We start from the raw sequence: 25,252 nt of genomic DNA on the forward strand, positions 1-25,252 counted from the left end.
CTGTAAACCAGGAAGAGAAACAGAAGTTTCTGGAAAAGGTCAGCAGGTCTAGCAACATCTGTGAAAAGAAATTAGAGTTAACGTATCTGAGGAAGGGTGACCAGACCCGAAACTTTAACTGATTTTTCTTCACAGATGCTGCATGATCTTCTGTGCATTTCCAACAACATCTGTGCAAGTTTAAAGGGAGTTGTTTGGAGTATATACCTGAGAGGAACTTTATAAAGTGCGAGTCAGACCACATCTGGAGTAATGACAGAAGGTTTGGTCCCTTTATTTAAGGAAATACATCATTTCATCAGAGGCATTTCACAGAAGATTGACTGGGATGAACCCTGGTTTGCAGGGATTATTTTTTAAGAGAAGGCTGAAGACGTTGGGACTTTACTCACTGGATTTGGGAAGAATGAGAGGGGATCTCATTGTAACATGTAGGATTCTTAAGGAGTTTGACAGGGTAAATACTGAGAGGATGTTTCTCATCATGAGGGAGTCTGGAACCAGATTCTGGGTCAGTCACAGAATCACGGATTCTGTTTTGGATTCGTCAAGTTTAAGGCAACACCGACACAGGTCAGGGGTTTCATAAGCAATGGAGCTGGGGTGAGGTGGAGAGAAGCAACATTTTAAGAGATTGTAATTCCTGGTGTTTGTGATTGTGTAGATGTCTGATCAGAAGGTCACCTTGGGGTCAGATATGAGAGCAATATTGTCAAGAGTGTGGTTCTGCCTCAGACAGTTCCCAGGGAGAGTGAGGGGCTCAGCAGTAAGGGAAAGTGATTTGTAATAGCAACTGAAGGCAATGGGTTTAACCATTGCAATGTTCCGTTGCAGGAAATTGCAGCCAATCGCGTAGTGGGAGCGTGATGAGCAGATTGATAACTGAGTAATGAAGAGGGATGATGGCGAGGGATAGCTGGGCATTGTCAGTGTACATGTGAAACCTAACACGGTGCTTTTGGACAATGTCACCTCCTGGCAGTATGTAGGTGAGAAACAGGAGGGACCGAGGAGAGATCCTTAAGGGACACCAAATACAAGGAATTCAGAAAGGAAAGGGAGAGTCAGGATGGAGTAGGTTTTTGCAACAACGGTGGGGTCAAATATTAGTTTGTAGCAGAATGGGAGAGAAGGACATAACCAGAAAAGACAGACAGGTAGAACAAGGAACAATATCTGTGAATTGGGGAGGGGGGGTGATGAGGAGGAGGAGCAGCCCAACTCCAAAAGCACTATTCCTACATTAGTGACATCACCCAACTCCACCCTAGTCTCAGCTCATTTACTGAAATACTCGTCCATCCCTGTGTTATCTCCAGACTTCATGATCCAAACACACTCCTGGCCAGCCTCCCACATTCAACTTCCATGTAATCTCAAGAGTATCTAAAACCCTACTGCCCAAGCGCTCACTTGTACCAAAACTTGTTGATTCATCAAAAGGCTCCTATTAACAAGCAACAATTTAAAATTCTCACCCTTGATGTAATTCCTGGCTGTGAACATCCCTGTCTCCCTGAACCACACAATCTGTGAGACCTCGACAACTCATTTTCTTTCAGACTCCCAACGATATGTTTAATCAATGCTTCACCTGTCTAGCTGTTTCTACCGTTGCCAAGGCAACACGGTATGGAATTCCCACCCTAACCCCCTCAGACCTGCTTTCCTCCTTTAAGGTATTCCTGAAAACCTGCTTATTTGGCAATTCTTTTGATCACCTGACCTAATATCTCCAGCTGTGGCCTTATGTCACAAGTTCTCAATCATATGTCTGTGGAATTATAAACATGATAAAAAAAAACAACTGTTGTTGATTTGCACACATTTTGTCAATTCTTCACTGTCGCTGAGTGAATAATCTATAACAGCTCTTACCCAAACACATTGTAGGAGCACCTTCACCACACGAACTGTAGCTGTACAAGGAAGTCAAACATCACCTTCTCCACAGGCAATCGGGCTTTAGCACTGATCACTGGTATCTGTGGACGGAGAAACACATAGTTGATATTTCAGGGAGTGCAAAATGCATTATCGGGAGGGAAAATGGTGCAGAATTTGGGATTTTTAAATTTGTGTTTTACTACGTGCACCAAGTTCTGTAAAACCTCTCATCCCATACCATGAAAATTTCCTCCTCTTCCTGGTCAATATGTTTTTCCTTCCCCCTGCCCTGCACCTTCACACATTTCCAATGCCTTGGTCACAACAACACTGTGCTGTCAGTGAAGTTTATCACGTGGTTGAGTATTGCCCCGCCCCTCATTCATTCTGATTGGTTGAAGGACCAACGAGCACCTCTAGCCACAGTTCCCCCACTCTTATTGGTCCTGCGCTGATATCAATAATCCGAAGCCCACTGTGGGCTGGAGCATGCTCAGTGCTTCCTGCTTTTACTGCTGTTCATCAGGTATGAGAGAGAGAGGGCTCATCCCTGTTTCTCCTGAGGTCAGACAATAACAACAACTACCTGCATTGTATGGAGCCTTTCACATTGACAAATCTCCTCAAATGCTTCACGAATGATGGAAACGTTGATTAAAGAGAACGATTTTTAGATACATCTTTAAGGCGGAGAGAGGGAGTTAGGGAGGATATTCCAAAGGTTCGTGTCCTCGGCAGCTCCAATCGTGGAGTGATATAGGTGGGGAACAGCTCACAATGGAGACAGCTAGTGGCTAACCATGAGTTGGATTAGTGGTGCTGGAAGAGCACAGCAGAACAGGCAGCATCCAACGAGCAGCGAACGTCGATTTCGCTGCTCGTTGGATGCTGCCTGAACTGCTGTGCTCTTCCAGCACCACTAATCCACTATTTGCTTTCCAGCATCTGCAGTCATTGTGTTTACTTCATTGATGCTAACCATAAGTTAACAACCTCATGTCGTAGCCCCCTACCCCACACACCAGTTCTCACAGTCTGCCATTACACACTACCTATAGTTAGCCACTAAAGGTCTCCATTAACAGCTAATCATCCTCCCCCAGACAGATTGTTATCCACTCCTTTACCCAACCGTTCTTCTCACTCTATCCCCACCTATCGTTTACTCCTTTTATCCTCCCCCCACACTAACTTCTGCACTAAAACTGACTTGTTTTCTCAGTAATATCTGTCCTGAGGAAGGGACACTGGGTCTGAAACTTTATCTGATTTCTCATCACAGATGCTGCCAGACCTGCTGAGCTTTTCCAGAACCTCCTGGTTGTTGTTTCTGATTTACATCTTCTGCAGTTCTTTTGGTTTTAATTTACCGGGAGTTTGTAATTCAGGTCCCACAGCCTCTGCCCCAGTCTCTGCTGTCTCTCCCAACCCCAAACAGTGACACGGCATCTGCACAGCTCATGGACAGGCGCTGTCTTGCTGGCCACACCCCTCATTCACTCCCATTGGCTGCAGGACCACACAACCTCTCCTATTGGTCTGGAGCTGTCGTTAATTAAGCTGGCGCCGATTGAGAGTGGTTGGTTCCTCCCTGTCTCTGCCCTGGGATGAGCTCCATCATTCACAGTGAATGGGGCTGTATCACAGAGCACAGGGGCTGGGGGCTATTCAGCCCATTGGGGCTGTATTCTCTCCCTCTGGAGATGCTGCAAGTCGGTCCCAAGTCCCCTCCCATGTGCCCACGGCCCCCCAAATCTTACCTTAAAAAGTAAAATTCCAAGTCTGTTTCAGAATACCTGCTGAATCTGTGTCGTTCAGACTGTTCCAGATGCTCAGAACTTACTGAGGAAAATAGTATTCACATTTTCACCTTGTATTATTTGCCAATTACTTGAAAGTAGTTACTAAAAATTGTGACAGTGCTAACAATTCCTCTCTCTCTCTGCAAATTCAAGACCTTGGAACCAAATCTGCACCAGGTCGAAATCACTGCTTCACCTTCTCAGCTCCAAGGATATTTATGTTTGCTTCAGCTAGCTCGCCACAAAATAGAGGAATGCATCTTAATTTATTAGGATCAAAGAAACAGACCTTCGGTCCAATTCGTCCATGCCAACGAGGAATCCTAAACGAATGGATTCCCATTTACCAGCTATTGGCCTGTATCCATCAAAACCCTTCCTATTCATGGACCCAATTGGAAGCCTTTTAAATGTTGTGATTTTTCAGCCTTCACGACTTCATCTGGTAACCCCTCCCATACACACACCACACTCAGCTTGAAAACGTTGCCTTTTAGATCCCTTTTAAATGTTTCCCCTCTCAATTTAAACCCAGGTGCTCTAGTTTTGGACCCACCTAACCTGAGGAAATAGGACCCCGGCTGCTCACCTTATTCACACCCCTCGTGATTTTATATATCTCCATGAAGTCACCTCTCAGTCTTTGACTCTCCAGAGAAAATAGCCCCAGCCTATTCAGCCTCTCCCTGTCGGCCAAATCCTCCAATCTTGGCAACGTTTTTGTAAATCTTGTCCAAACCTTTTCAAGTTTCACAACATCCTTCCCAGAACAGGAAAATTCAAACTGAAAACAGAATTCCAGAAGTGGCTTAACCAATGTCCTGTCCAGCCACAATATGACATCCCAGCTTCTGTATTCAATGCATTGACCAATAACGGAGAGCATTAATGGAGTCCCATTTGCCAGCGGTTCACCCTTATCCCTCTAAATCGTTCCTCTTCATGTACCCAATCAAATGCCTTTTAAATGCTGCTGTACTAGACTCCACCCCTTCCTCTGGCAGTTCACTCCATACTTGCAATGCCCTCAACATGAATAAGATGCCCCTTAGATCCCTTTTAAATCTTTTCCCTCTCACCTTAAGCCTGTACCCTCTAGTTCTGGACCCACCGAACTTGGGAAAAAGTCCCTGACTGCTCACCTTATCCATGCCCTTCATGATTTTATAAGATCACCGCTCAGACTCCAACTCTCCAGGGAAAATAGACAGCCTATTCAGCCTTGCCCAATAAGTTCAAACCGTCCAACCCTGGCAAAATCCTTGCAAATGTTTTCTGAACCCTATCAAGTTTCTCAACGTTATTCCGAGAACAGAGAGATTGGAACTGAAAACAGAATTCCAGAAGGGCCTCAATCAGTGCCCTGTCCAGCCACAATATGACGTTACAACAGCTGCATTCAATGCATTGACCAATAACGGGGAGCATACCAAATGCTGCATTCACTCCCTTACCTACCTGTGACTCTACGTTCAAGGAACTAGGAACCTGCACTCAAAGATCTCTTTGTTCAGCAATGTTCCCCAGGACTTTACCATTAAGTGTATAAGTCCTGCCCTGATTTGCCTTTCCAAAATACAACAGCTCACATTTATCTAAATTGAACTCCGTCTGCCATTCCTTGCTCCAATGGCTCATCTGATCAAGATCCTGTTGTATTCTGAACTAACCTTCTTTATTCTACACATCCAATTTTGGTGTCTTCTGTAAACCTACTGACCATACCTCATATATTCACATTCAAGTCATTTATTTAAGGGCCCAATATCCATCCTTGCAGCACATTGCTGCTCACAGGCCTCCAGTCCGCAAAGCAACCCTCCATCATCATCCTCTGTCTCCTACCTTCCAGGCAGTTTTGTAATGGCTTGCTCTCCCTGCATTCCATGTTATCTAACCCTGCGAACCAGTCTGCTTTGTGGAACCTTGTTGAATGTTCATATAAACAACATTCACTACCTGGCTTAATCAATTTTCTTTGTCACTTCAAAACACTCACTCAAGTTAGTGAGACCCAATTGTGCATGTACAAAGCCACATTGACTCTCCCTGATCATTCCTTACCTTTCCAAACACATGGATATCCTGTCCCTCAGAATCCCTTCCAACAACTTGCCTGCCACTGACTTCAGGCTCACTGTTCTCTTGTTCCATGGCATCTCCTTACCACGTTTTTAAAAATAATGGCACCTCACCTGTCGCTATCAATGATACAAATACCTCAGGAGAGGCCCAACAATCACTTCCCTAGATTTCCAGAAAGTTCCAGGATACACCTGATCAGGTTCCAGGGCTTTATCCACCTTGATGCGATTTAAGACATCCAGTACCACCACCTCTGTAACATGGACACTTTTCAAGTTACCAGTGTTTATTTCTCCAAACTCTCGAGCTTCATATACTTCACCAATAAAAATGACGTGAAATATTTGCATATCTTTTGCACCCCCTGTGGTTCCATAGACAGCCTTGTTCAAAACCATACCCTGAGCCCATCTGCCTGACCTGTCAGGTCTCTTGCACTGAAATAAATGCAGTGTAACTGGTCCATCGCACCTCATTCTGTGACTTGCTCTTGCCTGCCTTGACAGTCTGACCTGTGAACAGTACCAGCCTCAGACTCACCTCTTTTCTCACTATCCCTTTAGGATTACCCCGACTCCCTCACTGGTTTAATGCCTCCCGAGTGGCACTAGCAAATCTCCCTGCTCGTCAGGACCCCATGCTTTCACCTTCCTACGCCATTGGTACCAATGTACAATGACCTCCCACTGGTTATTTTCCCTTTTGAGAATATTCTGCTCCCTCAGAGACATCCTTGACACTGGCACCAGGGCGGCACCACCCCATTCTGATGTCTCACTGTCAGCTGCAGAAACGGCAGACTGTGCCCCTGACTAGAGAGTCCCCTCTCACCATCGATCGTGTGGAACTGGATATACTTCACATTATGTTAGAAGCCAGTCTCAGTACCAGTAACTTGGCTGTCAGTGCTACATTCCCCTGAAAGTGTATTACCACCTACATTTTCCAAAACCGTATACTTGTCTGAGATGGGGATAGCCACAGGAGACTCCTGCAGTACCAACCTACCCCTCCTAGCTTTCCTGGAGGTAACCCATCTACCTGACTGTATCTGCAGTATCCTGCATTCCTGAGACTGCCACCTATCACACCGCCCACCCCACCCCCGGCTCCTGTCAATTCTTCACTGCCTTTAATCACTCCTCCACCAATCCATACGTTCCAATAGGATTTGCAATCACACTTCCTGCAGACAATTATCAGGATCATTGAAACTCTCCCTAATCTCCCTCATCTGACAGGAACAGCACGCCACTCTACAACAGGCCATCTCTCCGCCTTAACAATCGACAGACCAAGACAAAGGCACAGTCTTACTGCTCGAAAAATACTGCCCGAGAATAACTTAATGCTTACGTTTTATATCTTAAACATTTAATCAAGAGACCCTAAGACATTAAAAAGAAATAGTCACCTGACTCACGATTGTAGATTTAATAAAATAAAACCGACTAAGATTGATATTTGAAGAGACTGAAACTCACTGAGCTGATCCCCGGCTCTGAGTACTTCCAAGGGTGAGGTCTCTCTGAGGGCAGCTGTGAAATGTCACTGTTTCTCTTCTCTGCCCACTCCATTTCCAGAGAGGTTTTTAACTTCACAACAAGTCAGCTCAGAGAGGTCACTGCTTGGTTTTATTCACTGGGGGTTGCCCTTGCTGCCCAGACCAGTATTTATTGGCCACCTTTACTTGTCTTGGAGAAAGTGGTGGTTAACCGCCTCCCTGAAATGCTGCAGTCCATGTACACCACAGTGATGTTTGGACAACAATCCCCCTCTGGCCCCACAACCCTCCCTGTCTCTGTAATCCCCCTCCAGCCTCACCACCCTCCCTGTCTCTGTAATCTCCCTCCGGCTTCAGAAATTACATGGCCGTGGCTTAAGGTTTTTATTTGGATTCATTTTTGTTTAATAACCCACCCCCCCCCCCGAAAAATAAGTGAAATATTTCGCCCTCAAACAAATTTCTGTTGATTGACCTTTTGGAGAGGCTGACACATGGACGTTGCAGTATTTTATCTCACATTGTACACGTAGAATGATGGAACTTTATTTTAAACATTGCTAAAAAGGGAGGCAATGGCTTAATGGTATTCCTGCCAGATGAGTGATATGTACAGTGTTCCGAGGATTAGGGATAGAATCCCAACATGGCTGATGGCAGCATCGGAATTCAATACAATCTAGAATGAAAAGGCGAATGATGACCATGAAACTATTGTTGATTGTTAGTAACCCATCTGGTTTACTAATGTCCTGTAGGGAAGGAAACGGTCATTCTCACCTGGTCTGGCCTACATGTGACTCCAGACCCACAGCAATGTGGTTAACTCTCAACTGCCCTCAGGAAAAAAATACTTTAAAAACTGTTAAAAAAATACTCCGCAGGTATCACTTAAAAACTGGCTGTTCCCATTGGGACTGTGAATTTCTGAAAGGCCTGAACTAAAACTGAGTTTCAGCTTCACCTTCTCCCTGTCTCACCCCACTCTGTTTACACCCAACTCCAAAACACTCTCATTGAGCCAAGCAGCCCTCACAGTGCAGCCCTGTCATTTTCATTGTCTGCTCACACCTACACTGCCCTCAGCCTCCTGTACTGTTCCAATGCATCTCAATGGGAGCTCAGGGACAGCACCTCATCTTTCAATTCAGCCCTTTGTAACCCCAGAGTCAACATGGACCTCAGCAGTTTCGGAATGAACAGACAGTTGTCAGAAGCTGGAACATTCCACCTGAAAAGGTAATGGAATTTTAGTCCAAAAGGATTTTTAATGGGAAGTTTACAGGTAATTAAAAATATGAAGTTTACAGGTTAACATCATGAAGTGGGTGATTGGGTCTAAATCTGAGAGTTCTTACAAAGAGACGAGGTGTAATTTGGATAAATCTGTGCTCCCTCTCAGGCTTATATCTCCTTCCTCAGCTGTAGGGCCCAGAACACAGCAGATACCCAAAGGGTGACCCAATCATGAATTTGTACATCTTTCTTCTTCACAAAAATATTGGAGATATCTTCCCACAAACAGAGCAGAGAAACCTTTCTCCTTCCACAGTTAAATGCCAATAACATTCAGATCCTGCTGACCCCATTGACTGTAAAAACTTGCTTTTGAGATCCCAGCCCCAATTATTCTCATTTAATATCCTATGAAATGAATTCACAAAACAAAACTCAGTCAGTACAGGAAGAATATAAAGACACATTTTTTTCTTGGTATGTGCTTGATGTGTAAATGCCTCTTTTCAAGTTGCACGCCCCCCCACCACCCTAGGAAGGTGACATGCACATGCGCCTCACTATACCTTACCCCCAATAAAAATGGCGGCCATATCCCAGGACCTTTCACAGCCTGAGGGCCGCAGCCACTTTCCCATCTGCTGCAAACGGGGGATTAAGAGTTTCTAGTTCAGACTTTCAAACCGCACAGAGTGTAATTAAAACTTTCCAGTCGAAAGTGACTCATTATCTCCGTCTCCAAGGCCACTCTCCCCTTCCCTGTTTGTGTCTCCCACATTCACCGACGGCCGAGTTACGTGGCACTGCATCAGCAGAGTTACTGGTGACGTGTCATCCCACTGGCCACGCCCCTCATTCACTCCCATTGTTTGGATGACCAACTAGTTGCACTTGGTCCACCAGTCCCACCACCTTTTCCTATTGGTCCGAAGCTGCCATCAATCAGCTGGACCCCATTGTGAGGTCAGTGGTGGGATCCTCCCCCTGTCTGAATCAAACCCCGAAGGTGTATGGATGGTGTCAATCAGGAACAACAAGCAGATGGTGCTGGGAAAGCTCAGCAGGTCTGGCAGCATCTGGGAACAGGAATCTGTCCAGTGGCCATTCCTCAGAACCGATGGAGCTGGGAAAATTAGAATTCTGACGCTGTGGAAACAGGCCATTTGGCCCAAAAGGTCCGCAGCGTCCCTCCGAAGGGTATCCCACCCAGACCCATTCACCTACCCTATTACTGTATATTTCTCCTGACTAATGCAACTAACCTACACATCCCTGAGCATTATGGGAAATTTAGCTTGGCCAATTCAACTAACCTGCAGATCATAGGGGTTAAAGAGTAAATAATAGGCAGGGACATAACCCAAAGAGAGACTCGAACATTTGGAAAGACAAAGGAGTGGATTACCATCTGGCTTGGGGGGGGGGGGGGGGTGCATAGCTGTTAATGGAGGGGACAGGAACCTGTGTCTGGCAGCATCTCAGTGGAGGTGGCGGAAATGGCGACTGATGATCTACGTTCTGCTGCAAAAACAGACCCCGAGCTTCCAGCTGCCTGCCACTTTAACACACGAGCCTGTTCCCTGGCCAACATCTCTGTCTCATGCTTACTGCAGTGTTCCAGTGAGGCCAGAACATACCAAATGGCCCCATATTTCAAGGAGTGCAATTTCCCCTCCCATGTGGTCAATACCATCCACTATATCTCCTCCACTTCCTGCACCTCTGCCTTTGAAACCCACACCTCCAATTGCAACAAGGATAGAACACCCCCCCCCCCCCCCACCCCAAGTCCTTACCTTCCACCCAGATACAACACATCATCCTCTGCCATTTCCACCAGCAACAATCAGACCGCACCACCAGATTCTTAAGGGGTTTGACAGAATAAATACTGATGTGTCTGAGGGTAAATACTGAAAGGGGAGTCTGAAACCAGATTCTGAGCCAGTCACAGAATCAAGGGTTCTGCTTTGGATTCGTCAAGTTTAAAGGTAACACAGACATGGGTAAGGGTTTTTAGTAGCAATGGAGCTAGGGTGAAGAGGAGATAAGCAACGGTTTAGAGATTGGAATTCCTGGTGTTTGGGATTGTGTAGATGTCTAATAAGAAGGTCAGCTTCGCGTCAGATATAACAGCAACATTGTGAAGAGTCTAGTTCTGCTGCATAATTCCCAGTGAGAGGGAGAGGTTCAGCAGTTAGGAAAAGGAATTTGTAAGGCAATGGGTTTAACTGTGACAATGTTTCATTGGAGGAAATTGCACCTAATCAAGTAGTGGGAATGTGGTAAGTAATTTGATAACTGAGTAACAGTGGAGTAATGGAGAGGGATGATGGGGAGGGAGAGTTGGGCAACATCAGTGTACATGTTAAACCCAACATGGTGCTTTTGCACAATATCACCTCCTGACAGTATGTAGGCAAGATACAGGAGGGGCCAAGGATAGATCCATGAGGGACACCAAATGCATGGAATTCAGAAAGGAAAGGGAGTGTGGAGATGGAGCAGGATTTTCCAACAAACGTGAGGTCAAATATCAGTTTTTCACAGAATGGGAGAGAAGGACCATAACCAGAAAAGACAGAACAAGGAACAATGTCTGTGAATAGGTGAAGGGGACTGATGAGGTGGAGGAGAAAAGAGAGTTGGAAAGTCTATGGTTTAGTGAGATTAGGGTAAAGGGTCAAGAGGAGCTCTGATAAGGCTTGACAGGAGATGAGATTGGAGAAAAATGTAGGTTTGGACAAAAACCAGGAACACCACGTGAGGGGGGGGGGGGGAAGCAGCAGATCGGATTATCTCAGTCTTAGTGACAGAGAACCTCCATGTGCTCCAAACTCTTGTTGTTGGAGAGAAGGATGGAGGAGACAGGATGATGGACAGTGTTTCACAAAGAAACCAAACCTGGGTAAGTGATATTTAAAGTGAGTGAACAAACCTAATGTATTTAAATTTTATCCAAAATATTAAAACAAACGACTGAAGTCCTGGTTCGAATCCCATCTTGGCAGATGGTGGAATCTGAATTCAAGAAAAAATAACTGGAATTAGGAATCTCCTGATCTCCATGGAAACATTGTCAATGGCAGAAAAAACCCTCCCAACCTGACAGTGGCCCAGCCAGCTACTCACTGTATTAATCACTGCAAAGTCTTAACAAAGGAATGAAACTGGATGGACCACTCGTCATCTAAGAAGGCACTAGAAAATACAACCACAGAATCAGCCCTCTCAGTGGTGCAATGTCCTCCAGACTAACATCTGGAGTTTGGTGCCAAATTGTGCCGAGCTGTCTCACAGACCAATCAAGGAACAGCCCGACATACTCATACTCATGAAATCAACCCTTACAGACAATGACCAGACACCACCATCACCATCCCAAGAGATTGAGATTGTAGTGATGGAAAAACACAACAGGTCAGGCAACATCCGAGGAGAAGGAGAATCGATGTTTCGAGCCTAAGCCAGTTATCAGCCTGACCTGCTGTGCTTTTCCAGCACCAGACTCTTGACTCTGACCTCCAGCATCTGCAGTCTTCACTTTCTCCTGAAATCTCTGGATATGTCCTGCCCCACCAGCAGGACAGACCAGGCAGAGGTCATGGCACAAGACAGGGAGGATTTGCCCTTGGAGTACTCAGCATGGACTCCGGACACCAGGAAATCTCATGGCTCCTGCTGATTACCACGTACTGTCCTCCCTTGGCTGATGGATCAGTTCTTCTTCATGTTGAACAACATTTGAAGGAAGCACTGAGGAAGTAAAATGGTGTCAAACGTACTCTGGGTACAGGATTTCAATGTCCACTATCGAGACGAGCTCTGCAACAGAATTACTGACTGAGGTGGTCAGGTCCTAAAGGGTATAGCTGCTCAACTGAGTCTACAGCGGGTGGTGAGGGAACCAACAAGAGGGAAAAACAAGAGTGATCTCATTGTTATGAATTGACCAGCTGCAGATCCATCTGTCCATGACAGTATCAGTACGAGCGACCATCACACATTCCTTTTGGAAACACAAGTCTGAGCTTAAGGTTGAGAAAAACCTCCATCGCGTTGAGTGGCACTATCACCGTTCTAAATGGGACAGACTCTGAAGAGATGTAGGATCTCAAACTCGGTATCTCTGAGGCACTGTGGGACATCAACAGCAGCAGAACTGTACTCCAGCACAATCTGTAATCTCATGGGTTTGCAAATCCCGCTCTCACCCATCACAATGGACAGGAAAGGAGGGCATGCCATGAGCAGCACCAGGCAGACTTAAAAATGAAGTGCCAACCTGGTGAATCTACCAAACAGGACCATCTGCATTTCAAACAGCATCAGCAGCAAGCAACAGAGCTAAGTGATCCTACATCCAGTGGAACCGATCGGAGCTCTGCAGTTCTGCCACACCCAGTTGTGAACGGTGATGGACAGTTAAACAACTCACTGAAGGAAGCATCACAGATATCCCCACCCTGACTGATGGAGGGGCCTCACACACCCATGCACCAGATAAGACAACAGCATTTGCAGCAATCTGCATCCAGAAGTGCAAAGTGGGATGATCCATCTCAGCCTTCTCCAGTGGTTTCTAACATCACAGATGTGAGTTTAAGCCAGTTCGGTTGAGTTTGAATAACATCAAGAAATGGTTAAGTCGTGCAAAGGCTATGGGCCCTGCAAATATTCTGGCAATAACACTGATGGTTTGTGCTCCTGAACTTGCCACCCACCAAGCCAAGTACCGCTCCAGCACTGGCATCGACCAACAATGTGGAACATTGCCCAGGGATGTTCAACACAAAAACACAGGGCAATACAACCCAGCCAATTTCCATCTATCAGTCCACACTCGACCAGCAGTAAAGTGATGGAAAATGTTATCAACAGGGCTATCAAGCAGCAGCTGCTCAGCAACAGCCAGCTGAGTGACACTCATTTTAGGCTCCACCAGGACCACTCAGCTCCAGATTGTGTTACCGCCCTGATTCACAACCTGACAACCAGCTGAATCCCAGAGGCGAGGTGAGGGTGACAGCCCAGTCCCACTCTAAGGCCACTAAGCTGATTCCACCCTTGTCTCAGCTCATATACTCTCATCCACCTTGTGTTATCTCCAGACTTCATTATCCAAACATACTCCTGGCCAGCTTCCCACATTCAACCTCCCTGTAATCTCAAGAAAAACTAAATCTCTATTGCCCAAGTACTCCCTTGTACCAGAACTTGTTGATCCATCAAAAGGCTGCTATTCATAATCAAGAACATAGAGCTACAGCGATGTATAGCTTGGAAACAGACCCTTCAATCCAACCCGTCCATGCCGACCAGATATTCCAACCCAATCTAGTCTCACCTGCCAGCATCCGGCCCACATCCCTCAATTTAAAATTCTCACCCTTGATTTAATTCCTGGTTGTGATCATCCCTAGCTCACTGCGTCACACACCCTTTGAGACCTCGACAACCCATTCTGTTCGAGACTCCCAATGATCTGTTAATTCATTACTTCACCAGTGTGGCTGCTTTCACAGTTGCCAAAGCAACACGTTCTGAAATTCACAGCCAAAACCTCTCAGGTCTGCTTTCCTCCTTTAAGACATTTCTCAAAACCTGCTTATTTGACAACGCTTTTGGTCACCTGACCTAATATCACCATCTCTGGCCTGATGTTTAAAATTCGAAATAATATTTTTGTGGAATTATAAGCATGACAATAAAAATATGAACTGTTCTTGATTTGGACATTACCTTCAGATCTTTACTGTTGCTGAATGAATACTCTGTAATGTCTCTTAACCAACCACATTGTGGGAGCACCTTCACCACACAAACTGCAGCTGTACAAGAAAGTCAAACATTACCCTCTCCCAGGCAACAGGGCTTTCGCATTTATCACTAGTATCTGTGGAAGGAGAAACACAGTTGATGTTTCAAGGAGTGCAAAATGGATTACAGGGAATGAAAATGGTGCAGAATGAGATAGTCAGAAATGGAAGGAAGATACACTTGCTTATTGGAAAAAGGAATTCTCGACCATTAAAGATTTTCCGGAAAATATTGATAAGCAGCACATGGTCAGGGGCTGGGCGGCAGTGAAAAATTAACTTACAAAAATGTCTGTAACAATAATAGTAAAAAATCAAACAGACCAAAAATACACCCATTGTTCAAGATTGAGGAAGCTAGATATTGACAAAGTGGTCATGAGGGAACCCAGAGATGAAGCAGAGCAGTATAAGCTGTTACGATCCCACAGTCATAGAGATGTATAGCACCGACACAGACCCTTCGGTCTAACTCATCCTTGCCAAACAGGTATCCGAACCTAGTCTATTCCCATTTGCCGGCACTTGGCCTATATCCCTGTAAACGCTTCCTAAACATATCATATGTCTAGTTAGATGCCTTTAACATGTTTTAATTGTACTAGCCTCCATCACTTCCTCTGGCAGCTCATTCCACCCACTGCATGAAAGAGTTGTCCTTTAGGCCCCTTTGAAATTTTCTCCGTTCACCCTAAAGCAATGCCCTCTAATTCTGGACACCACCACTCCAGGGAAAACACCTTGTTCATTTACTCTATTCATGCCCCTCATGATTGTATAAATCTCTATAACATCACTGCTCAGCCTATGGCACTCCAGGGAAAACAGCCCCAGCCTTTTATGCCTCACCCTGTAGCTCAAATCCTCCAACCCTAACAACATCCTTGTAAGTCTTTTATGAAACCTTTCAAGTTTCACAGCACCCTTCTGATAGGAGGTAGGCCAGAATTGCACACAATATTCCAAAAGTGACCTAACGAATGTCCTGTATAGTAATATGACCTCCCACATCCTATACTCAATGCTCGAATCAATAAAGGAAAATATACTAAACACCTTCTTCAGCATCCTATCCTTGACTTGCAAGGACTATGAACCTTCAGTCCAAGGTCTCTTTGTTCCGCAAACATCTCCAGGGCCTTGTCATTCAGTGTATAAGTCCTGCCCTGATTTGGTTTTCCAAAATGCAGCACCTCACATTTATCTAAATTATACCCCATCTGACCAATATCTCATTGTAATCTGAGGTAACGTTCTTGATTATCCACAACACCTCCAATTTTGTATGACCTGCAAACTCATTTACGATACCAAATCATTTAAATGAATGACGAAACAAATCCAGAAATAAACATCCATTTCTCTGAGATTGAATGTGCTCTGTGTAAATCCTGCCCAATGACTCTGTACCAGAGAAAGGCTGCACATGCGCCTGGCTGCACCTTGCCCCCTAAAAAACTGGTGGCTCCGCATGTTTCCAGTGAATTCTTGCCCCAAATAAAGATGGTGGCGCGCACCCATGCCTGCAGCCACACAGAGGCAATTCCCCGTTTACTGAAAACACAAGACTGTGATGTTCAAATTTGTGTTTTCCGATGTGCACATTTTGTTTGTAAAACCTCTCCGCTCATACAGAATCTCTCTCACCTCCTGCGGTTCCACAGACAGCCTTGATTTGCGGTTACCTATTATCTGCCTGGTTACTCATTTGTCCTTAGTGTATTTGTACAATCACCTTTGATTCTCCTGGGGGGGGGGGGGGGGGGTGGAGAATAACAAATAGACTCGTGAAAATTCACTAAAAGTTGGTGGATTCTGGAATGGTTTTCACAGACTGGAAGCTGCAAATGTGGTGCCACTAATTTTCAAAAGGACCCGTTAGCTTAATATCTGTAGTGGAGAAAATGCTTGAACCTCTCAAGGAAGTAGTGGTGAGATATCTGGGTAGAAATTGTCTCATTGAGCAGACACAGCATGGATTCAGGAAAGACAGGTCATGTAGAACACATTTACTGGAATTATTTGAGGATACGACGAGTGCGTTGGACAAGGTGGACTCGGTGGATGTGGTGTACCTGGATTTCCAGAAGGTATCCGATAAGTTGCCACACAAAAAGCTGCTGAATAAGGTAAAGATGCACAGCATTATTGGTAATGTATTATCATAGATACAGGATCGGTTAACCAGCAAAAAATAAAGAATGGGGATAAATGGGTGTTTGGATTAGTGTTGGCACTACAACTGTTTGCAATTTACACAAATGTTTTGGAGTTGAGGACCAAGTGTCCGGTGTCAGAGTTCACATTTGATACAAAGATGAGGTAGAGCAATGTCTGCAGAGGCCACTGTCAGTCTGCACAGGGATACAGATAGGTTAAGTGAATGATCTGGCAGATGGAGTTCAATGTTGGGAAATGTGAGGTCATCCATTTTGGTCGTACGAACAGAAAACTGGATGATGAAATGGTGAAATCTTGCAGCATTCTGCTGTGCAGAGAGAGCTGGGTGGCCTTGTGCATGAATCTCAGGAAGTTGGTTTGCAGGTGCAGCAGGTAATTATGGCAGTGAAGGGAATATTGTCCTTCATTGCTAGAGGTATGGTTATGTTGCAGCTGTACAGGATGCTGGTGAGGCCACACCTGGAGTACTGTGTCCAGGTTTGGTCCCCTTACATTAGCAAGGATGCACTGGCACAGGAGGTTCACTAGTTTGAGTTGGGAGTTGAGAGGGTTGGTGTATGTGGAGAGATTGAGAAAACTGGTTCTATAGTCATTGTAATTTAGAGGAATGGGAGGTTGGATAGGAAAAAATAAAATTATGAAGAGAGTAGATAAGACAGAAGCAGGGAGGCTATTTCCACTGGGGTCGGTTCAAACTACAGAGCATTACCTCAAAATAAGGGGGAGCAGATTTAGGACTGAGTTCAGGAGGAGCTTCTTCAGCTAAAGGGTTGTGAATCTGTGGAATTCCCTGCCGAGTGCAGCATTTGACGTTATCAACTTGAATGCTTTTAAGGCAAAATGTCGATTTGTGAACAGGAAAGGAATTAAGGGTTATGGTGAGAGAGCAGGAATGTGGAGCTGAGGCCATGAAAAGATCAGCCCTGATCTTATTGAATGGTAGAGCAGGCTTGAGGGGCCAGATGAAAGTTCTTGCCTTGTGCCATCAAAATTGGCCTTTGTCCAATTCAGAACCTTAACTTTTGAATCTGGTCTATTATTTTCTGTAAATATTTTAAAAATAGAATTATCAGAGAATCCCAACAGTGTGGAAACAGGTCATTCAGCCCATCACATTGATACTGACCCTGAAAGCCTCTTAACCTGCCCCTGTAACAGTGCATTTCCCAGAGCCTGCACATCCCTGAACATTACGGGCAATTCAGCCTGGATAATCCACCCAACCTGCACATCTTTGGACTGTGGGAGGAAACCAGAGGGCCCAGACGAAATCCATGCAGAAAACCCCAATAAGGTGATCATCCCATTCTCATTTCCCAGTTCCACCTAAATAACTTCACTGACCATACTCCCAGGAATATCCTCCCTAAGCAAAAACATAATGCTATTTCGAATCAAAAATGCCACTCCCCCTCCTCTCTTGTCCCCCTTCCTATCCTTGCTATAGCATCTATACCTTGGAACATTAAGCTGCCAGGCCTATCCATCCCTGAGTGATGCCTCTGTAATTGCTATAATATCCCAGTGCCATGTTCAAAACCACACCCTGAGCTCATCTGCTTTCCCTGTCAGGCATCTTCTATTGAAGTAAATGCAGTGCAACTGCTCAGTCCGTCTTCATTCTGTTCCTTGCCCTTGCCTGCCTTGACTATTTGACTTCTGAACTGTACCAGCCTCAGACATACCTCTATTCTCACTACCTTCTTGGGTTTATACCCACTCCCTCACTGGTTTAATGCCTCCCGAGTATCACCAGCCAGTCTCCCTGCCTAGATATTAGACACCTTCCAATTGAGGTACAATCCATCCTTCTTATGCAGGTCAACTCTACTCCAGAGGAGATCATAATGATCCAAAAAACGTGAATCCTTTTCCCCTGCACCAGCTCCTTAGCCACCGATCCAGCACCACCTCCTCCTCTGTAATATGGACATTTTTCAAGATGACACCATTTATTTCGCCACATTCTATATCTCCCATGTACTTCTTCACAGTAAACACTAATGCAAAATACTTGTTTCCTATCTCGCCCATCGCCTGCAGCTCCACTCAATGGCTGCCTTGCTGATCTTTGAGGGTCTCTATTTTCTCCCTAGTTAGCCTTTTTTTTTCCATGTATTTACAAAAGCCCTTCGGATTATCCTTAACCCTATTTGCCAAAGCTATCTCACGGCCCTTTTTTGACTCCTGATTTCTCTTTTAATTATACTCCTACTGCCTTTATACTCAAAAAATTTTTTTGATTGGAATAAATGCAAAATATAACATCCTGACAAAACAAACGAGGGCAGGACTTACACTCAATAAAAGTAGAGCCTTGAGTAGTGATATGGGAACAAAGCGACCGAGGGCTTCAGGTCTTTGAAATTTGTGTTACATGTAGACAGGGTGGTTAAGAAAGTGCTTAGCACACTTACCTTCATTGTTCAGACCTTTGAGTCCAGGAGTTGGGACGTTATGTTGAGGATGTACAGGACGTTGGGGAGGCCTCTTCTGGAATACTCTGTCCAGTTCAGGTGGTGCTGTTATAAGAAGGATATTAAATTGGAGCAGGTTCAGAAGAGATTTACCAGGATGTTTCCATGAATGGAGGGATTGTGTTCTAAGGAGAGGCTGGATAGGCTGGGAATTTTTTTCACTGGCGTGCACGAGGTTGAGGGGTCACCTTATTACAGGTTTACAAAATCAGAAAGTGTTTTGCTGGGGGGGGAGGGGGGGGATTCAAAACTGTGCTGCATTCATTTTGAGAAGAAATTAGAAAGATTTCAGAAAAGACATTAGGGTTTTTAAAAAAATTATACATGTGAAATGAACTTCCAGAGGAAGTGGTAGCTGTGAATACAATTACAATATTTAAAAGACATTCAGATAAGTACATAACTAGGAAATATTTGGATGGATGTGGACCAAGCGGAGGCAGGTACAATTAGTTCAGTTTGGAATTATGGTCGGCATGGACTGGGTGGACCACAGGGCCTGTTTCCTTGCTGTATAACATTAGGACTCTAATCCTCACTAACTCTAAATTCCTCCATCCTCACAACTCTCCCGATCACTGTCACTTCATCCAGCCTCACAACTCTTCCTGATTTATATAATTCCTCACCAGCCACAGAACGCTCCCTATCTCATGTCCTCCAGTTTCTCAGATCTCTGCGATATGTGCCTTTCTTTAGCTCCAGCCTTGAGGATGCCCTCATTCACTCCAATTGGTTGGAGGACAAACTGGTACAACCTGGTCCTCCAGTACTGCCCTCTGCCCCCTATTGGCCTGCGCTGATATCAATCATTCGGGGCCCATTGTGAGGTGAGTGGTGGGATCCTCCCTCTCTCTGCCCTGGGATGAGCTTCAACATTCACAGTCAATGGGGGCAGTATCACAGAGCACAGGGGCTGGGGCTATTCAGCACATTTGGGATGTACCCTCTTCCTCTGGAGATGCTGCAAATCTGTCTCAATTCCCTTCCCCTTTGCCCATAGCCCCCCAAATCTTCCCTTAAAAAGTAAAATTCTAAATCTGATTATGAATAACTGCTGAGTCTGTGTCCAGCTGCCATTCAGACTGTTCCAGATACTCAGAACTTACTGAATAAAATAATGTTCACATATTCACATTATTTGCCAATTACCTGAAAACAGTTACTAAAATTGTGACATTGTTAACAATTCCCCTCACTCTGCAGATTAGATATCCTAGAAACAAATTTGCACCTGGTCAAAATCACTGCTTAACCTTCTCAGCTCCAAGGACAATTATCTGTGCTTCTGCTCGCTCTCCACAAAAGAGGAACACATCTTATTTTCATTTATTAGTGTCATAGAGATGTACAGCACAGAAACAGACCTTTGGTCCAATTTGTCCATGACAACGAGGAATCCTCAACAAACGGAGTCCCATTTGCCAGCTATTGGTCCGTATCATTGGAAACTCTTCCTATTCACGTACCCAATCGGATGCCTTTCAAATGTTGTAATTGTATCAGCCTCCACTACTTCATCCGGCAGCTCATTCCACACATACACCACACACAGCTTGAAAACTTTGCCCCTTAGATCCATTTTAAATCCTTGCCCTCTCAACTTTAGTCCATGTGATCTTGTTTTGAACCCAACTAACTGGGGGGAAATGACCCTGGCTGTTCACCTTATCCATGCCCTTCATGACTTTATCGATCTCCATGAAGTCACCTCTCAGTCTTTGCCTCTCCAGGGAAATTACCCCTGGCCTATTCACCCTCTCCCTGTAGCCCAAATCCTCCAACCCGAGCAAAGTCTTTGAAAATCTTGTCTGAACTCTTTCAAGATTCACAACATCCTTTCCAGAACAGGGAATTTCGAACTTAAAACATAATTCCTGAAATGGCTTAATCAATGTCCTGTCCAACCAGAATTTGACGTCCCAGCTTCTGAACTCAATGCATTGACCAATAAATATAAGCATAACAAACACCACCTTCACTAGTCTGCCTACCTTCGACTCTACTTTCAAGGAACAATGAACCTGCACTCCATGGTCTCTATGTTCAGCAACATTCCCAAGGACTTTACCATTAAGTGTACAAGTCCTGCTCTGATTTCCTTTCCAAATTCCAACAGCTTACATTTGTCTAAATTGAGCCCAGTCTGCCATTCCTCGCCCCAATGGCCCATCTGGTCAAGATACTGTTGCATTCTGAACTAACCTGCTTCATTGTCCACTACACCTCCAATTTTGGTGTCTTCTGTAAACCCACTGATCATATCTCATACATTCACATCCAAGTCATTTATTTAAGGACCTAATACCCATTCCTGCAGGACAATGCTGCTCACAGGCCTCCAGTCCGCAAAGCAACCCTCCATCACCACCCTCTGCCTCCTACCTTCAAGCCAGTTTTGTATCCAAATGGCTAGTTCTCCCAACATTCCATGTTATCTAACTTTGCTAACGAGTCTGCTATGTGGAACATCGTTCAGTGTCCATATAGACAACGTCCACAGTCTGCCTTCATTAATCATCTTTGTCACATCTTCAAAGAAACTCAATCAAGTTAGAGAGAGAGAATTTCCCACACACAAAGCCATGTTGACGAGCCCTAATCAATCCTCGTCTTTCCAGATACATGTAAATCCAGTCCCTCAGAATCCCTTCCAACAACTTACCTACCACGGACGTTAGGTTGACTGTTCTCTTGTTCCCTGGCCTTTCCTTACCACCTTTTTAAAATAATGGCACCCATCTTCCAGCATCTCACCTGTCACAAACAATGATATAAATACCTTAGGGAGGGGCACTGCCAACACCTTCCTAGCTTTCCACAAATTTCTGGAATACACCTGATCAGGTCCCAGGGATTTATCCACCTTGCTACTGTTTAAGACATCCAGTACTTCCTCCTCTGTAATATAGACACTTTTCAAATTATCACTATTTATTTCTCCAAACTCTCTAGAATAGAATAGCATAGTATTTCTCCCACCTCCTGTTGTTCCATAGATGGTCTTGTTGATCTTTAAGGGGTCCTATTCTGTGTCTGGTTATTATTTTATCCTTAAATTATTTGTAGAATCTCTTTGGATTCTCCTTAAACTATGTCCTAGAGATATTTCAAGTCCCCTTTTTGCTCTCCTGATTACCCTCGAGTATATTCCTGTAAAAATGTGATCCTGCACTCTCAATTCCGCCGCCTCTGCCATATCTGCTCCCAGGAGAAGCAATTCCACTCCAGGACATCCCAGAAAGGTTTCCTCTTTCAAGGACCGCATTTCCCTCCCACTTGATCAACAATGCACTCCAACGCATATCCTCCACTTCCTGTACCTCCAACTTCCCCCCCCCCACCCCTCCAACAACAATAAGAATATAATCCCCCACTCCTCACCTGCCACCCACTAATCTCCAGTAACCTCTGCTATGTCCGCTACCTACAGTCAGACCCCACCACCAGGGATATATCTCCCTCCCCAGCCCTTTCTATCTTCCACAGAGACCATGGGATCTTTGGTGCTGATGTGCTGCCCCACGGATACCTCAGTCACTCACCCTGCCAAATGACCGAGTGAGATTATCACTAGATGGATAATCCAGACACCCAGATAATGTTCTGGGGCCCAGGGTTTGGATCCCATCACAGCAGACAGTGGACTGTGAATTCAATAAAAATTTGGAATTAAGAATCTATTAAAGACCATGAATCCATTGTTGATTATTGCGAAAAGCAAAACTCATCAGATTCACTAATATCCTTCAGGCAAGGAATCTGCCATCCTTACCTGGTCTGGCCTACATGTGACTCCAGACCCACAGCAATGTGGTTGACTCTTTACTGCCCTTTGGGCCCAGCCAGTGACACCCTCATCCTGTGAATGAATAGCAAAGAAGGTCAAGTCTTGGAAACAACCATACTGTTCTTACGGATAAGTGATCTCTTAGTAAATTTGCTTCTCAACTCCCTGCTGACTATTGGGGAAGTGGGGGGCAGTCAACATTACCATCCCAATAAGGAGATCATCCCTTTCTTATTTCTCAGTTCCACCTGTATAACCTGCCTGGATGTACTCCCAGGAATACCCTCTTGAAGCCCAGCTGTAATGTTATCCCTAATCAAAAATACCTCTCCCCCTGCTCTGTTGCCCCCTTTCTATCTTTGCTATCGCATCTATACACTGGAACATTAAGCTGCTGGTCCTATCCATCATTACGTCATGCCTCTGTAATTGCTATAATATCCCAGTGCGATGTTCAAAACCATACCCTGAGCTCCTCTGCCCGACCTATCGGGCCTCCTCCATTGAAATAAATGCAGTGAAACTGCTCATTCTGTGCCTTGCCCTTGTCTGCCTTGACTGTTTGACGTCTGAACTGTACCAGCGTCGGACCGAGCTCTTCCCTCACTCTCTCTCTAGGTTTACCCACATTCCTTCACTGGGTTAATGCCTCCTGAATAGCACTAGCCACTGTTCCCTTCCAGTGCCAGTACAATCCATCCTTCTGATGGAGGGCAATTCTACCCCACAAGAGATTCCAATGATCCAATAATGTGAACTCTTCTATTCCTATGTCATTGATACCAATAAACAACAGCCTCTCCTCAAAATGGTTATTCTCCCCTTTAAGAATATTGTGCTCCCTCTCTGAGGCATCCTTATACAAAAATTACACATCCGAATAATAAACCTTACACTCATCAGGTCATCATAAAAGGATTACATGACACATTGAAGGTTTGGGGAGACCTTTTGAGAGAATGCGATGATTCAAAGGAGAATCTTAAAGCAGCAAATGGGATTGATCTGGAACACAATACTCACACACACAATGCGAATATCCATGTCCTGATATACTGAGTAATTCAATTAGAGTTTAGCAGAATATTTACTGAGATTACCATCTGAATGTCCACCTGTAATATCCTGTAATACAAGTTTATAAAATCTATCACTATCAGTTCAAGTTAGAAACTCACACCATCCCCTCCTCGTGGCCCAGGATTACTGTACATATTACCCTTGAGGACATCAGCAGTCAACTCAGAGGGAAATCTGTGGGTTTCTAGGAGATTCCAACTTGAGATCTCATGTGACTGAACACAGCAGTTCTTTGACACATTGGAGAAAATCATCCAAGCGTCAGGGAGATATGGGGAACAAGAATGACTTTCTTTTCTTTCATTCCGTGCTGCCGCTCTGCCTCATCAATAAGACATGGGTGTGAAAGGCTAATGCCTAACGATGGGCAAGTTGTCTCCATCCTGACCAATGGGTAGGAAGATCCTCCCAATCACTCCAAAGCGTATCCCTAAAAAGATAGCAACTCTGTCTGCTTCCCACTGCCCAGTGCTCCCAGTAAATGTTTGGAAGAATGGGAAGGGGGGATATCTCCTAGAAAAGGCATAACTGTAGAGGTCTAAGAGGGTTATGAAAATAGAGAGATGCACAGGAGAAAGAGGCAACAAATTGCCAGATGGGGTGTAACTTGGGAAAAATAGGAAATTGATCATTTTGGAGGAGATAATAAAAGAACAAAGTACTATTTAAATGGTGGAAACTGTAGAAAGCTGCACAACAAAGGGACCAGGGGTAATTGTTCAGGAAACACAGAAAGCTACCACACAGTTACAACAGGGAATCAGGAAGGGGAATCGAATGTTTTGTTTCAAAGTTTTTCAGTATTAGAGTTTGGAGTCTCTACCTGAGAGTAATGTGTGGAAGTGCTGGTGAGACCACCATATCTGCAGTAATGAGAGCAGTTTTGGTCCCTTTAGATAAGGAAATGTGTCACGTTATTGGAGGCATTTCAGGGAAGATTCAATGAGATGATCCCTGGTTTGGAGGGATTATCTTTTAAATAAAGGCTGAAAAGGTTGGGACTCTACTCACTGGATTTTGGAGAAAGAGAGGTGATCTCATTGAGACAGATGGGATTCTGAAGGGGTTTGACAGGATAAATACAGAGGGGATGTGTCTGAGGGTAAATACTGAGAGGGGAGTCTGAAACCAGATTATGAGTCACGGAATCAAGGGTTCTGTTTTGGATTCAAGTTTAAGGTGACACAGACGTGGGTAAGGGGTTTCAGTAGCAATGGAGTTGGGGTGAGCAACATTTAAGAGATTGGAGTTCCCGGTGTTGTGATTGTGTGGATGTCTGATCAGAAGGTCACCTTGAGGTCAGATATAACAGCAATATTGTGAAGAGTGTCGTTCTGCCTCAGAGAGTTCCCAGTGGGTGGGAGGGGCTCAGCAGAAAGGTAAAGGTAAGG

The 25,252-nt window shown here is 44.8% G+C and overlaps 1 long non-coding RNA gene across 10 annotated transcripts in view; it reads right to left on the reverse strand.

Moving 5' to 3' along the window:
* LOC140471917 (uncharacterized) overlaps positions 1-25,252 on the reverse strand; it is a 55,812-nt gene that overhangs the window by 26,167 nt on the left and 4,393 nt on the right. For 2 of the 10 annotated variants that reach the window (XR_011957282.1, XR_011957279.1), the window contains one exon: positions 1,879-1,985. This is a non-coding gene — a long non-coding RNA (uncharacterized lncRNA). Of the gene's footprint in view, positions 1-1,878; positions 1,986-2,125; positions 2,753-11,452; positions 14,235-14,256; positions 14,365-18,931; positions 19,037-21,656; positions 21,749-22,766; positions 22,854-23,804; positions 23,907-25,252 lie in introns of those variants that run through there. The other 8 variants (XR_011957277.1, XR_011957276.1, XR_011957273.1 and 5 more) reach the window with 8 other exon arrangements.

This window comes from Chiloscyllium punctatum, unplaced genomic scaffold, assembly GCF_047496795.1.
Source record: "Chiloscyllium punctatum isolate Juve2018m unplaced genomic scaffold, sChiPun1.3 scaffold_202, whole genome shotgun sequence".
NCBI lineage: Eukaryota > Metazoa > Chordata > Chondrichthyes > Orectolobiformes > Hemiscylliidae > Chiloscyllium > Chiloscyllium punctatum.